Genomic DNA, 15,994 nt, shown 5'->3' on the forward strand with positions numbered 1-15,994 from the left:
ACTAATGGCTGACGGCTTCTTTAACAGTATTTGGTCAGTAATTATCAACAACGGATATGTTATAACAATTGTTTGGTATGATCGCCAGACAACAATTTGTCCTTTTGTAGTTGCAGTAACAAGGAGCAAAATCTTCGCATATAGGTTCTAGAAAAGTGCAGATGTGAAAGTGTTGCATGTATTTCAATTTTAAAGCAGTCATTTCTCCTGCGTAATGGAGTGCTATGTGCACAGATTATTCATCGATTATGGAAGATCATTTTTGATGCAGAACGCAAAGACTTGCATTGATGGATCGATGATTGGATTTGGCAGTAGAAGATCATAGTTGACAGTATCATTAAAAATGTGAATGGCGTGAAGTTTGGTAGTTATGAACTGTGTTAAAAAAAGTTAATGAAGTTTTCATCGACTTAAGTGAATGTTTTCATCATTTTGTCACAAGGAAAAGTATTTTTTACGGTCCATACTATTGCTGTTTTGTTCAAAATAAAATGTTTCTATCATTTCTGTAAAAAAGGACTAAAGTTTTGCGTTTGTTATGGATGTTTGTGTTTAAGTTCCATTTTCTGCGTAAGTTAACTTTATGACGTTGGTGATGACCGTGTACATTTGGCTACACTGCCCACTAACGTCATTGAAATTGGTGGTGCTCATTCTGAGCGTATAGTGATGTTAGCATTAGGAGTGGGGGAATGTAATCAGTGCAGTGCGGCCCTTTCTAGTTCGGCCGATAGAATCTTAATGAGTTCATCTACTTTATTCAAAATGTAAAGTAGTTGGATTCTATAAGATTACTTTTTTTTCTATTTTCTAACTGTGAGAGGTCGTTCCTAAAGGAACCTAGTTTTTTTGTATGCAGGAAAAGTCACAATGTAAGGTGGGGCGGGAAATGAGGGAATAGGCACCAAGCAGTAATATGTGCCCATATTTTCTTCCAGCTTTCTCATCTAAAGAGCCTGGCAATTGGGGCTAATCGGGGCTCAGGTGAGTGAATAGTGGTGCTTTGCATGCTGTCTTTTCTTGAACTTGAGCAGGGTTTCTACATGCCTTGACTCACCAAGACACTGTGGAAAGCTCAGACGTCTGGCCACAGCTAAGCCATAGAAAGGATTGGTGTTCTTAAGCACTTTGATCTCAAGCACAAGCCTAGCATTTTGGTAACCATGACTTGAATAAATGAGTAAACAAAAAAGGCAGGGATTTGTGCTCGTTTTTCTGGGAGCAGTTGCAAAATTGGCCAAATCGGGTTTCTGACATATAACCTTTCCCAAATGTTGTTGGGGTCCCTAAGTGTAAGGGTTTTGCCCCGCCTGGTTTCTTTTGCATGGCAATTCCAGTCATACACCCGGGCATAGCGAACACCTCTTCTCCAGCTAGCTCTCCTTTCGGTGCTGCACCCCATAGACTACCGTTGAGTCCCACAAAAATGCTGTCCATATGTAGACATATCTCTTCACTTTTTCCTTCTCATTCCATTCTGAGCAGCTTATCTATCACAATCTTTGCTCCTTCCTACAAATACTGAATGCAGTATCATACAGCTCTTTGCCTCTCTGACAGGCAAAAGTGTTTTGATAAAAGGCGGAGGAACACAAATGCAAGATAACATAACAATTTTATGGAAATAGGACTTTGTTTCTTTTTTCGCCTACTGTTTATTGTTGATTGCATACTGAGATGGGTGGGAGTGCCATATCCATCTACTTAGTGGGGAGGCCAATACAAAATAATGCAGTGTGGATAATGGATAGTGTGTTCTTCATTTGATGGAACACCATAGAGAAAGTGGAGATATCTTGTAAGATTTACTTCATGCCTATTGATGAAGGAAAAAAAAAGATAAATAAAATGTGTTGCTGGATTAGCGAACATCCACTCACATATAGTGCTAATTTCTCTGCTTTCCCAGTACTTGTGAGACTTACATGAAACTGAACATAATGCTATTCTAGTCTCAGCAACAATATCTTACAATGGGACAGTAACCATGAGGCATAGAAAGTAAACAGATTCCCCTGGCTTGCAAACCACATAATCGTGTGTGCTAGTTTTAACAGAATTGATTGTGAAATGTCACTTTCTTAATAAGGTGATATTAACTGAGGCAGCGGGTCGACCCTGTCAGTATTGGCGCAGCGCAGTGCTGCTGTCAGTGTATTCCATTTTCTATGTTGATTATTGTGACATCATCAACATGGAAAAGGGACTTCACTGATATCAGCACTGTGTGGTGCCGGGGCACACAACAAACCACGTCTTTTTCTTACGAACCAAAAAAAACAGCACCTGTGCAGGAAACTACACAGGTATCAAGTGGAGAATGGTGAACGTGGAAGGGAAGGAAAGGGGCTCCTAGCTTCACAGGCAGCTCGGAACGTGGGCATCTATCATACAGTACAGCCCACATTCTGAACCTCCTGATTGGCGAGTGACCCCTCCCAGGGTGCTACGAAAGTGTGAAAATCTTCTGAAATACAATAGTTGCCCTGTTCTCTAAACCAAACACTGTATGGGTAATCACACACTTTTAGGCACAGTATCAGTGTTCTGATGGAGGTTAATCACAAGAGGATAGTAAAGCACTGCCTGAACCCATAGGAATTTGAGAAAAGTGTAAAAGGCCAAGCACCTGCTATATGTCATGTTGAATAACCTACTTCTGAGGCATTCAAGGTGTGGATGATGGTACGCAGCCAGCATCCATGGGTGGCAGCAAGTACCAGCAAGCAATAGGAAGGGAAGCACAAGAGATTACAGGTGGAAATGGTCAGAAAATCCCTGAAAAGAGTAACAAAACTGGGAATAATATTAAAATGTTGCCCCGAAAATTGTGACCTCTTCATTACCGCGCATTTGTGTGGTAATAATGCTGACCCCCACTACACCGACTAATGGGACCGGGGTTTGCGGGGATGTCCCCTGCTCCCCTTTGTCAGTTTAGTGGGGGTCGGAGGTTGCAGGGTGTCCCCCACCTCCATTAGATGGTAGCAGGGGACAATAAAGTAAAAAGAAAAACAAGAAAAAAGGACCCTGTGACGTCAGTTCAGACCCACGTTAGTCAGCGAGAACTGACGCCACAGGTCGGAGGAGAGATGCAGCACACTTCACGGTGTGCCGCTGAAAAAGTAAGTGGGTGGGAGGAGGGGGCAGTTATTGGGATGCAGGGCACAGTGATCTATGTGATCACTATGCCATGCCATAATGGGAGTCAGCAATTTAATTGTCGACATTATGAGCAACACAGTCATCACATAGATTCCAAAACTGCAAAACAAAGAAGTAAAGCATCTGGCGAAACCTCAAACTCAATTAGCAGAATAAAGAAATAGAGCACCAGCTCCACTTCCTTAAATATTATCTTTCGCCAATCGGATAAGGGGTTTTAAATCAACTAACCACCGAAAGCCATAATAATTGAAAAATTAAAGAATAGAAACAGACAAAAAAAAGTGATTTAAACCCTTTAAAGAAAAGGATACTTGACTCTCTGTAAGCAATCAGATGAAAATGACTGAAGGAAAATGAAAAATGAAATAGGTGACGGAGGCCTGTTTTCCGAAAGCATTCCGAATATGGTGTATTGCTACACCCAGCACACACAATCAGGTGCTATTTTCGCCCTTCACAGAGTCAAATGGAGCCACTTTCAAAAGAAATCCAGTGCCTCTTTCGGTTTCCAGTACACTGATTTACGTAGCTGAAGGTTTCCAGATGCAGGGAGCCTCTTCACTGGACACACCAGTCCAGAGAGCCTGTTGTGAAAAGCTGCGAGAGCAACAAAGATTACGTATCATTTTCAACACAGTGAAACCCTTACCTGCCAGCTCCCATAGGGTGCCGTCGGCTATTATTAAGCGCATCAACTCATCCTCCTTCCTGCTTTACCCTAGAACACCTCATCCAGTGATTTGCAAGCACAAGCTGCTGGATGCATATTTTACAAAACAAAAATGATGTGCGGTAAAATGGCAGAGTTCCAAGGAGTAAATTAGCTCCTGTGTTTTAGCTATGCTGCGATGGCTTCCGTGATGCCTGCGTGGAGCTGTACGAGCTGCAGTTTCCTTTTCAAACAAAATCTGGCAGCTGGATCCTGCCCATGACTCAATGTCAGGACAACGCCGCTGCTGCGTGGGAGTTACAAAGCATTAAAAGTCCTGTCTTGTGAAACATTCCACTCCAGCGAGAAACTCTTCCCACTGCCTGCATGACATCAATAATCGGGAGGATTTCAGATGTGGAAGGATCTTTCTGCTTGTTTGGTGAGCTCAGACAGAGAGATATGTGCAATGCATTTCTTAAGCGAAGCAATTCATCAGGCTTAACCTTTAAGCAGACATCTCATAATATGGTGACATGAATTTCAAAATTCTTTAGCAGGAAAAAACACATTTTGAAACACGTAAATGGACATTTCGTTATGTGTTATGCAGTGGCGTAACACAAAATGTCGGGGCCCCCCCTGCGAGCCATGCTGAGGGGGGCCCCCCAACTCGGCAACAAATCACGGGTTGTGCTTCACTCTGGGCCGGCCTAGAATATCACGCTTGAACAATACCCTTGAATGTGCTGTTGAAGGGGGAGAAAGATATAAATATGTGTTTTAATGCAATATGCAGCACACTTCCTGAGTGTTTGCAATTGTTTTGTAGGGTAACACCAATCCAATACATGCAAGTCACCAACAGTGCACAGAAATATTAATGCTTTGTTATTAAAAATGCCATGCCCCATTAAAAACATGTCCCACTGGCTGCACAATGTTGACCAGTGTAGACACATAATAATATTACAATAAAGCATGGCAGGCAACATTTAGACACACTTAGACTGGTTGCCCAAAAATTCCAGTCGAAGCAATAACAATCATCATTGTGGCGCTGCCCCTTGAAGGGACGCGCACGCGGCGTTGCACGCCGCCGCATGCTGTATAGATAAAAGAGGCATTCCCGGCCGCGGCAGTGCGACCGGGAAGCCCGAGCAGTACGGACGTGTGTGGTGTGAGTCTGTGCTCGCTGGGGGGCTTACGGGCATCGCAAGGGGGTTCAGGACAAACCCCCAACAGTGGCGACGAAGTTGGGATGATGCCTGCGCCCGGCGGTGATTGAAAGATACATTTTTTCCCTGAAGCGGAATCCTGATTACATTTCGTTTCATGCCGTAGGCTGTGCATCGACCAGGCAGTTATACCTGCATGCCCATGCCTGATTTTCGAATTTTCCTTGAGTTTTGGGCCTCCTACGTCGAGTGCAAGCGAGGAGGAGGGTTATAATGCCTGGGCCTGCTTAGCCCAAATTCTCGTTGACTCAATTTTTGGAACTCCTGTGCCTACAAGGTGCTGCTGGAGTTTAGGATTGGGTTCTTCATCGTCCTCTTCATCAACAGGCTGGGGGTCTTGTTCTTCTTCATCCTCTTCATCATCAGTGAGGACTGCTGCAGCTGTGGATCTTCCATTCACTTCATCCTGTTCATCATCATATCGAGCTGCTGTGGCTGTGTATGAGGCTGTCTGTGAGGGGGATACTCTGCCATCTTCACCTTCGCTCCCAGGTTGGACATTTCATTTGCCTGGGTGTGTGTCTGGACTGTTTTGTGGTGGTGGGAGTTGAGTTACGGCCCCCATATTCCATGCTGAGGGTGCCTGTGCGCTCAAGCCCATAAGCGGGGCTGGTGATCAAGACGGTGGACTGCCAGCAGCTCTACAGCAGCCGCCTCAGGACGGTGGGCAAGCAGCAGCTCAACAGCAGCCTCCCCAGGACGGCGGACAACCAGCAGCTCTAAAGCAGCCTCCTCAGGCTCAAGCAGGAGGTCAGGCTCCATTGCCTCAGGTGCCGCCAGTGGTGCAACCGGTTGCTCAGCCACTACATCCCGTCATGGCCCAGGCACGAGCCCATGCGGCCCTGCAGCCCATCCCCGAATTTGATGTCTCAGGCCTGCCATCCAGCCTAGGGCCCAGATGGAAGAGGTGGGTTGACCGCCACAACATGTACTTTAGGGCCGCACAGGTGACAGATGATGACAGCATGCTGGCAACCATGTTATACTCGGCGGGACCTTCGGCTCAGGAGATATTTTAGTCGCTTCCACCAGGGGATGGCTCATACGCGGTGGCGAAGGAAGCACTCCAGGCTCATTTTCTGCCCTTTGCCAACTCAGACTACGAATGATTTGTGATGCTATCCGCAAGGCAAAAGGAGGATGAAACTTTGGACACCTTCTATGGACGCCTAATGTGCCTGTCACTGGCTTGTGCATGGGGCGATGCAGAGGACATGATAAGAACAATGCTCATCCAGGCGTGCTACTCGAGCAAGCCCAGAAGACAGGTCCTAAGAAAGCCCGCCACCACGTTGCCCCACATCCTTGAGCTGGGGCGGTGCCATGAGGTGTCTGAGGCTCGGGCAGCTAGGATGGAGGCTGGGTCGCGCGCTGTCAAGACAGAGGAGGTGTGTGCCATGTGGAGAGGTGGAAGAGGCATCAGAAGACCTGGTGCTGGACCCCGTGACAGAGCTGGAAGAGCTGGTGAGTCCTGCCAGAAGTGCGGGTGTGACCTTCCCCACCCAACAGAGTGCCCAGCGGCTGGTAGGACGCGTGGAAGGTGCGGGCTGCCCAATCACTTTTCCCGGGTGTGCAAGGCAGCCCTGCCCGTGATGGTGCCTAGAGGCCCGGCCCGGTCCGGGTTCCTTCGCCAGAATCGCCCGCTGAATGTTGCCCAGGTGGACCAGAGCGAGGAAGATGCCCCGGTGGAGGAGGTAGACGAAGAGGAGGAAGAGAACATTTTCTTCGTCTCCAGTGTGGGAGCCCTAAAAGGGAAGAACAGGAGACAGCGGAGGTGTGTGGTGGAGGTCAACAAGTCGCCAGTCAAGGTCCTGGTGGACACGGGAGCGTCAGTCAACGTGATGGCCCATGGGCATTACAACGCCATGGACACGCCTCCTAAACTGGTCACACCGAAAGCTTGCATCTTTGCATTCGGGGGTCTGGAACCTATCCCGTTGGACGGTGCCTTTTTGGCGAAGGTGGCTCATGATGGCTCGCAGATCACCGCACAATTCTATGTAACGCCGGTAAGCACAAACACCCTGTTGAGCTGTGCAGCAGCCGAGGCCCTCAGCATTGTCAGTTTTGCTTACTCAGTGTACCTGGAGGACATTAACGACCTGCTTGACAAGTATGCCGCCCTATTCAATGGAATTGGACAGATGGCCGGCGACACAGTGAAGTTTGCATATAGACGAGTCCGTGCAGCCCATCGCCCTAAAACATCGCAGGGTACCCTTTCACCTTCGTGAGCAGGTGTATAAGGAGCTGGACAATCTCGTTAATCTCGACATAATTGAGAAGGTGGAGGGTCCGACTCCCTGGGTGTCCCCGATTGTGGTGGCGAGGAAACCCAAACAACCAGACTCCGTCCGAATCTGTGTCGATATGAGGCTGCCGAATAAAGCCATCAAAAATGGAGAGGCACCTTACCCCAACAATTGATGACATCATTGCAGAGGTGCAGGGTGCTCGCTTCTTTTCCAAGCTGGACCTTTGAGCGGGCTAAAATCAGGTGGTCCTACACCCTGAATCAAGGTACATCACCACGTTCACCACCTACTGGGGACAATACTGCTATAAAAGACTTAGCTTTGGCGTGTCCTCGGCAGCGGAGGTCTTTCAGAATATCATCCGAGGCACCCTCGCAGACCTAGAGGGCATTTTCAACATTAGTGATGATATCCTGGTGTTTGCCAGGACGGAGGTGGACCACCTGTGGAGGCTGGCAATGACTTTTGAGAGGCTGCAGTCATTGGGTCTCACCCTTCACAGGGTAAAATGTGAGTTCCTGCACCCGTCCATTGAGTTCTTTGGTTTTGTTTTCAAAGAGGGGGGTGTGTCGCCGGATCCCAAGAAAGTCCAGGACATCAAAAAGGCACAGCCACCCGAGTCGGTGTCCGATGTGAGGAGTTTCCTCGGCATGGTCACGGACTGTGGACGGTTTATTCAAAATCTTGCCTTGAGATGGGAACTCTTCAGGGCCCTGACGAAGAAATAATCCACCTGGCACTGGGGCCCGCTTGAGCAGGCGGCGTTCGAGGACATCAAGGGTGCGCTGGTGGCTGAAGACACTATGGCATTCTTTGACCCTGCTTTACCATTGGAAGTCATTGTGGACGCCAGACAGTTTGGCCTGGGCGCCGTGCTAACTCAGATTGATCGTGATGGGGGTGTCCGCCCGGTGGCCTACGCCAGCAAGGTGCTGTCTGAGACAGAGCAGAGGTATTCACAGATTGAGCGCGAGGCGCTGGCGGTGCTCTAGGGCTGCAGGCATTTCAGGCGATATGTCCTGGGTCGCCTGGTGATGGTCGTGACGAACCACAAGCCTTTGCTTCCCATTCTGGCAGGGTCGTCGTCCATGCCGCCGTCGATGATCGAGCGGTGGATGGTCGCTCTCCTGGAGTATGGGGTCACCTTGGTGTATCGGCCGGGGCGAACAATGCTGCAGACTACCTATCTCGACCCCCGTGTGCACATGGGGGAGAAGAGTATGACACATGTGCCGAAGAAGCAGATGATCATGTCCGCGTGGTGGTGGAGGCGGCCACGCCTAATGCGATGCACCTGGGGGAGCTAGAGGCAGCAACAGCAGGAGACGAGTGTTTCCAAATTCTGAGACACTCCATGCAGCGAGGATCCTGGAAGTCGGTGCTGGAGTCCCTGGTGGGGCGCACTCAAGAGGCCAAAACGGGACTGGAGCAGCTGTGTAAGGTCAGGGAAGAACTATCATTCTCAGAGTCCGGTCTGCTGCTCAGAGGTGATCGGATCATCGTTCCTCAGTCCAAGGGGAAGGACGTGATCACTCTTGCTCACCATGGACACCAGGGCGCTGCAAAGACCAAGACCAGGCTACGACTGAAAGTATGGTTCCCTGAACTTGAGCGGAAGTTGGATGACTTTGTGGCGGCCTATGTCTGGTGTCAGGCGGCGTCTCCTCTGCAGCGAGAGCCGACCGTAGAGGCAATGCCTCGAGGGACATGACCCTGGGAGGTAGTCCATGCGGACTTCGGATCTACAACGATGGGCACCCACTTCCTGGTGATCGTCGATGAATACTCCAGGTACCCTGAGGTGGAATTCGTAGAATCGGTGGCCTTCGAGCGCGTGGTGGTGGCCGTGGAGAAGGTGTTTGCGGCCCATTGGTTCCCCCACACACTGTGGTCTAACAACGGAGTGCCGTTCCAGAGTGAACGGTTCTCGGAACTGATGGAGAGCTGCGGGTACAACATCGGAAGATCACCCCCCTATGGCTGAGGGCAAATGGAGAAGCCGAACGGCTAATGAGGACTCTGAACAAGACCTTCAGAATTGCCCAAGGTCAGGGACAGTCCCTCCAGAGAGCCCTCTATCAGTTTCTGCGGGTGAACCGGACCACCCCGCATGCCTCCACAGGGGTGGCCCTGGCCGAGGCTCTATTCAAGCGTTGCCCTCGGGGTTTGCTGTCCGAGGTGGGGGAGAAGGAACTGGGGGTGATTGATAACCAACAGGTAGAGGTGGACCGGCGATTGAGGATTGAGCAGGAAAACGTAAGGAGGGGGCTCTGCCCGCAGCGGCTGGAGCCAGGAGACAAAGTCTTCATCCGAAACAGACACCCCCAGGGAAAGCTCTCCCTTCCTTACGAGCCAGAGCCATTGGACGTCGTGGCGGTCAAGGTGTCCATGGTGACCTCCTCGGATGGAAGGTCAGCCATCACCCACAACGTGAGCTTCTTCAAGAAGCTAGGAGACCCGAGAACTGACCCTGCCCTGATCCGGACTTAATGGAGGTACCTGACGACGGAGGAGACCAATCTGGCACACCTGAGTCCCCCGCCCGGGGAATGCCTGTGGACAGACTACCTGTGCCGGAGGTAAGCGGGAGGTACCTCCAGAGGGCTGGGCGACTATGTGCTGGGACATTTATCTGTTCAGCCTGAGTCCTTCGACTGTTAAGTAAGGGGACCAAGGTGGATGCTAATAAAGGGGTGTGTGGGGAAGCTGTTTTTAAGTGTTGTATTAGTATAGTTATTTGGTTTGTGGTGTGTATTATTAAAGCATTTGTTGTTGTCCTCCCGAAAAAAGAGGAGTGTGGTGCTGCCCCTTGAAGGGACGCGCACGCGGAAGCGTGACGTTGCACGCCGCTGTGTGCAGTATAAATAAAAGGGGCGTTCCTGGCCGCGGCATTGCGACCGGGAAGCCCGAGCAGTACGGACGTGTGTGGTGTAAGTCTGTGCTCGCTGGGGGGCTTACGGGCATCGCGAGGGGGTCCAGGACCAACCCCCAACAATCAAGAAGAGAGCACATATTGAAGCCCGGGTCTCTGTGGCCTCTAACAACACGGAAAAACTCTTTAAAATCTGCACGGAACTGGTCAATCCTGTTGCGGACTCCACCTCTCCTGTTCCCTCCCAGGCCCTCTGCATGGCTCTGGCCTCTCACTTCTCGGGTAAAGCTGAGGACATCCTGACAATTCTATTCTCTCCCTCTTCCTCTCTCAGCCCCTCTTTGGCCATCTCTACCTGTCATCCTCCTTTCTCCTCTTTCACTCTGACAACACCTGACAAGGTTTCTAGACAAGTCTGATCCATGAATGTGCCGTCCAAACAGGTGCTCCCCAGCTCCTCCATAACCATCAAGGACCATATTGACACCCTTGCTGCAGCCTTGGACGATTTCTGAAATCACTCTTTCACCACTGGAATGTTTCCCTCTCCCCTTAAGCACTCCCTTGTGCACCCACTCTTCAAGAAGCCGTCTGCCGATCCTACCTGTCAGGCAAACTATCGTCCATTCTCCATCACCCCTTTCTTGGGCAAACTCTTGGAAAAAAGCTGCCCATCTCCCAGCTTACTCTCCAGATTGAATCTGTTGGTTGTCTAAATGACCATCAGTCTGGCTTCAGAACTGCCAGAGGCACGGAAACTGCTCTCCTGAACACCTGTGAAGATCTGCTCTCTAACCTTGATTCCAGCATTCCTTCTGTTATAATCCTGCTTGATCTTTCCTCTACTTTCGACACAGTCAACCACACCATCTTGATCAATCAACTACGTGAGAACCTGGATTTCACACCCAGGCCCTGGAGCGGCTGACCTCCTTCCTCTTGGACTGCCCCTCCCAGGTCCAACTTGGTCCCTTTCTGTCCCCCACCTCTCTCTTTACCTGTGGCATTCCCCAGGGCTCTATCCGCTCACCCTGGTTTATCAACCTATAATTGGCCCCTATGGCTAACCTGATCTCTACCTTCTTCTCTAACTTTCAGTGTTATGCGGATGACAGTCAGCTTTCCTTCAGGCTCCTCTCATCTCTCGCTCATTCCTGACTGTTTATCCGTGATTCAGGATTGGTGCGCCTCCAACGATCTCTGCCTTAATGCCATTAAGATGGAGTTCCTTCTCATTGGGACCCCTGCCCCTGCTTTCTCTCTCCAACTCTGGCTCCCCACCTTTGGGCCCTCTTCCTTCATCTTCCTGCGAGGCAAAAAACCTTTTGTGTTATCTTCGACTCCACTCGCTTTTTCTCTCCTCGCATCTCGGACATCGCCAAGATGTACCACTACCTACGAGCTGCTCCTCCTCAAAGTGACTTTTCCCTTTCTCACTTTCCCCCAGAAGCTCACTGTCTCCAGAGCTCTATTTCTCTCTAGTCTGGACTACGACAGCAGCTTCTTTCTCAAGCTGCCTTCCTCTACACTCTGCCCCCTGCAACTACCGGAACAGGAATGCAAGACTTATCCTTGGCCACAAGCCCAGGCATCATATCTCTCCCACCTTAAAATCTCTCCATGGGCTCCCAGTGGTTGCAAGAATCAAGTTCAAGACCCTTTGCATTGTCCACAAGACTTTCTGGGGTCAGGCCCACACTACCTCCAACGCTCTCTTCCAAAATACCTTCTTTCTCGAGCTCTTCCCCCAGGTACCTCCAACTCTCTAAGGGCTAGATGCTTCTCCAGGCAGACAGTGGGGGGTAGATCTCTCTCCTCTGAAGATGCCTCCCTAAGAAATGACCTCCTCGCCTCTCTCAAACTTTAGTGGACTACGTGATGTTCTGGAAGCAGTTCAAAACTTTCCTCTTCTCCTTTGCTTTCGCTCTCTACCTCCCCTGCTGACCTACCTGACCTACCTGTCAGCTGTACCGACTGGTTGCTTGGCTACCCTCAGAGTCTTGCTGAGTCCAGGCTCTTTCTTGATCAGTCACCCTTGAACTGCCTCCGGCCTACCATGAACTTAGGGGCTTTAACTGTAACCCTACAGTCCCTTGTTCTCCTTGCACTACCGAGCGTTGCACTTCCCTGGCTGCACATACTCAAATGATTACTGTTCTGTTTAACCCTCCCTTCTAACTTGCACTTCCCACCTCCCTTTCTCCTTGCATTTCTCGTTCTTGCACTTGCACGATCTGAATGACACAAGGCCTAGTAAAATCATTTGTCTTGTCCTCCCTCTATCTTCCCTCCCTTGCTTGTCTCACCTAGAAACACTTGTGTACAGGCGTGTTATAATAGACTTATATCATTTTATCAGAGATGCCCAAAAAAATATACAATGCCGCAGTAAGAACCGGCTAGACTGGCAGCCCCCAAATGGCAGTCTAGCTAGGTAATTACACTTAGTAGGACTGCTTTATCAGAAGTGCGCATTTAAAAAAAAGTCATACCAAACAGAGAAATAACTAGACTGGCTGCACCAAAATGCCTCTCTAGTCACTAATACCACATATCATTCCTGCTTAGCCTGGACATAGACAACCATTATGGACATAGACAACCATTATGATTTATCACACAATCCCGCACCCCACACATCCCCTCTACCTCCCATGCCCTACCCCAACCTCCAAAATCAGCTCCTTGGCCCAGAATTACCTTCACGTCCCCCTTCCTTGTCCCAGAGCTTACGTTTGAGGCTCCTTGCCTCACAGGTAAGTCCTGAGTTGAGGGAGAGTGGGATTAGCAATAATGAAGATACAGGTAGCTATGTCAGGCATTACCTCCATGTACCTCTACCTCATCCCAGTATTTGTGTATGAAGCACGGTGCCTCATACACAAGCACTTCCTCATACACAAGTACAGGGAAAAGGAAGAATAGGGCTAGGAATAATGATGATTACCAATAAGTAATCAAGGCATTAACCACAAGTAGTGGTGTAACACCATTGAACTGACTGGGCTTCAGCACCCCCCCCCCTGAAATTTTGGGCTATGTTGAATCAACCTGGCTGACCTACAGAGCTGTTGCTGGACAGAACAGGACACAGATGTTGAACGGCACCTGGGTTTCGCTGTTAACAAGGGCCCAGAAATTATTAATGTAAAGCATTTCACTGTTACTACCTGCATTCAAATGCCACATTTTTTAGGCAATTTAAATTGTGATGTGGGTTTAGTACTTTCATGCCAGGGAAGTGATTGGAAGGGTAGAAAGGGAACAGGATACCGTTCATTCTCACAGCAGTTCATAATTGGGTGCTTTCACACTTACAGGAGAGAGTTAACTGCTTGTAACATTGAAGCTGCACTAAAATAGACTCATTAAAATGCATAAAGAAGTAAGATGCCCCCACATAAATACATTTGCCTCTCTTCAACCGCCCGTGAAGCTAGTGCCTCTCCCAACATTTGAAGAATCAGCCCCCAGAAATGTAGGTTTTGTTGCGCCCCTAAACACAAGCACACACACCATTCACCACATACATGCATGCACACCCAGCCATTCATAAATTTAAGTGTGCACTCTTTCACCATACAGGCACACCCAGGCAGCCATCCATACATTTAAGTGTGCACCCTTTCACCATACAGGCACACATACCCAAGCACCCACCTTTACATTTAAGTGTGCACCCTTTCACCATACACTCACGCAGGCAACCACCTATAAATTTAAGTTTGCAACCTTTCACCATGCAGGCACACAGAGGCAGCCACCCATACATTTAAGTGTGTACCCTTTCACTGTACACGCACACATGCACACCCAGTCACCCATACATTTGTATGCACCCTTTCACCATACACTAACACAGGCAGCCACCTACACATTTAAGTGCCCACCCTTTCAAAATACACTCACACATTCCGTTAAGGACCAAACCATAACGGAAATCATTTCTTTATGAAGGCAGAGATTCAAAAATAAACTATTTCTTTTTGAACTCATAGGGTTCCCCCACCCCATGATATGGAGGCCTCCATCCTGGGGTCTTCCATGTCATGGGGTGAGGGGATCCCTGGACGTCACTCTACCTTCATAAAGACCTTATTTCTATTACAGAAATAAAGTCTTTATGAAGGCAGAGTGATTTCAAAAAGAAATTTAAAAAAAAGATTTTGAAAAAATATGTTTTTTAAAAGTGGGACCCCCTCTCGGGACATGTGCTAGCAGGCCCTCGACAGCGTGGGGTCTGCGGGGTCCCTTTTTACACCAGTAGTGTTATTCACATAGGCCTACATGCTAAACCTTTACAGAATTACAGAACTCAATGAAATTGATTTTGACATGAATGTGTGTGTCTGCCTAATTAAAAGAGGATGCATGGCTAGATTAACTAATCTAGTGCAAACCCTATGTATTTGCAAGTGCACATTAACTTGCTGTATACCATGCATGTATATTTGCCTTGCACCACAGCAACTGAAACAAGGTGATGTTGCTTGCAATGGTGTGACAACATGATTACTGCCCTGCAGGAGAACAAGGATCATTAGTGGCTACCACCACCTACTCAACCCTCACACTGCTACAAACCAAGAGTGATCCCAATCATAAAGGTGAAACAGGTATAGTGAAGAGCAACACCTTCTTCGCCTTGTGGCAACATGGTCCAGGGACAGGCTATAAACCTAAGAGCAATGTGAATGAGAAAACAGTAGCAAATCAAGCAGCAATAGTACAAGCGTCCAAAATAAATGAATGTCCAAACAATGTTTTATACAAACATATATACTTTAATGAAAGATACCAAAATGCAAGAACAACTGACTAGCAAACACTAGTAAAACCCACTCCTGTGTAAAGAACACAGATAATGCAGAACTTAAAGATGAAAGCATTCTCGGTAATGTAGCAGATGGTACTCTTTCAATGTTATGTCTTGAAGACAAAGGTGCAAATGGGTTGGGTTAACAGTCATTAGGGTGTCAAAGGTAAACTGAGAGGGTTAGGCCTCTCAACAGTACCATATTCTGTTCTTGGGCAGTTTGATGATGTCGAACCATGCTTTGTGATGCAGTCTTTGCCGTTTGAAGCAGGTTTGAAGGTGGCAAGGTGTGCTGGTGCAGGTGAGGAGTTGGCACTGACTAAGGCTCGAAAAGGAGCTCAATGCAGTTCGAAGGCACTGTTTGAGTGATAAAGTTCAATGAGCCCACCAGCGTTGGTTCGAGAGTCAAGCCAGATCCACGCAATGGGTGCTTCTGTGTCAAGTAGACAAATGTTTGAATGCTTCCAGCAGTTTAAGTCAATGTGATCTCAAGCAATGTTCGTAGTGACTTTTGTTCAAAGTCATCTGCATAGGCAAGAAGAACAGGTGAAGTGCTCTGCTGGTACGATGTGGCATCAAGCCAGTACAATGAATGCCAAAAAGCGGCTCATATAGGATCAAAGAGGGTGCCAATGGCAGCACCACAGATCCTGTATGGTTCAAAGGTGTTCAAACTTGGTTGACTCAGGTTTGAGGTTGGATAAAAAAAAGTAGAAACACAGGAATCCAACTGCTTTGATTTCTAATGGTGCTCTGAGTCTCAATCCAGGTTGCTCAAGGACACAATTAGTCCCTTTTCTCTTCAACCCAAATCTGAGAAGGCTAGCTAGAACTTGCAGGTGTCCTTCACCTATAGTTAGGAGTCTGGTAACTGGTGAAGGTGCCAGAGAGTGCAGCTCTTGGTCCAACAGGAGTCAACCCCAATGTTTCCTGAGGATGGGTATGGGACAGAGCTTGCCTGTGCCTTCGAACACTTGTCTTTGTCTCTGCCAG

This window comes from Ambystoma mexicanum, chromosome 8 (genome assembly GCF_040938575.1).
Source record: "Ambystoma mexicanum isolate Mex_15411 chromosome 8, UKY_AmexF1_1, whole genome shotgun sequence".
Taxonomy (NCBI): domain Eukaryota; kingdom Metazoa; phylum Chordata; class Amphibia; order Caudata; family Ambystomatidae; genus Ambystoma; species Ambystoma mexicanum.